This window comes from Lottia gigantea, assembly GCF_000327385.1.
Source record: "Lottia gigantea unplaced genomic scaffold LOTGIsca_31, whole genome shotgun sequence".
NCBI classification, from domain to species: domain Eukaryota; kingdom Metazoa; phylum Mollusca; class Gastropoda; family Lottiidae; genus Lottia; species Lottia gigantea.
In genome coordinates, this window is record NW_008709027.1 from 2645979 (window position 1) to 2647106 (window position 1128).

Below are 1128 nucleotides of genomic sequence, written 5' to 3' on the forward strand. Positions count from 1 at the left end.
AAGTCAAGGACATTTACTGAGACATCATAAATATATCGGCCTACATGCATGGATGTTTGTAAATATATGTATGAGATTTAATTATTATGATCTGGGCTGTATGAATAATCCAAGATTAAAAAGTGTTATTATTTTTTCTGTTCTGGCTTACACAAAAAGAACAGAAATATGTTCCAGAAATCATTTATTCTGTGTAAAAGCTAATAACAAATCATTGTCGAATTATATACAAATGATTCAATATGATAAGAAATTTCATAAATCATCAGCATCATAATGCTATCATCTATAAGCAATAATGAACATAATAAAATAAATGATGTATCAGTGAACATGATTATTTGACAACACATAGCCACAGCATCTATACTGTTCAGATAATCAGAATTGTATCATTATCTGTTTATAACCCAAAACTAAGTTTTCATACTTCTGTGCCTGTGTTTCATAACATAGTAAACGATGCCAATTCACAACTTCTGTTACCAAGTTAACATACAAGGGAAGAGATAATTAATATGAAAGAATTGTTCACCATTTGATGCAAATCTTCAAAATGATTTGTAATCATCTGATGAAAACAAGCCCTTAGCTCAGAGCTGTTTACCTCAACAATACACTAGATTTATCCATTATCTAACATTATAAAATACTGATTTGAATGGGAATAATTACAAAAATCTCACTCACAATAGAATGAAAAACAATATACAATAACCTACTAGGTTATATCTACATACATGTACAAGGAGTTAATTTGACAAAAATAGTTTGATAGTTCAAGTAATGATAAAACCTTTGTTAAACATATAGAAGTAGGAAGGTAACCATTGAGAACACAAGTTATATGGATAAACTTCTTCTAGTTATAATACATACTACGTTTCGAAACACATACAGGCAACATAATCAAGTAAAATCACATTTTACTTCATGTAAGCCATTACTACATCAAGGTAAATGCCTCATAATAACATTTTACTTGATAACCTTACCTGTATGTGTTTCGAAACGTATGTAATAAAACTAGAAGTAGTATATCCATATAACTTGTGTTTCTTAATGTTCAAGTTATGATGTCAATAAATCAATTAGTTTAAGTTAATCTTTATAGTTCAATTCTTTCAT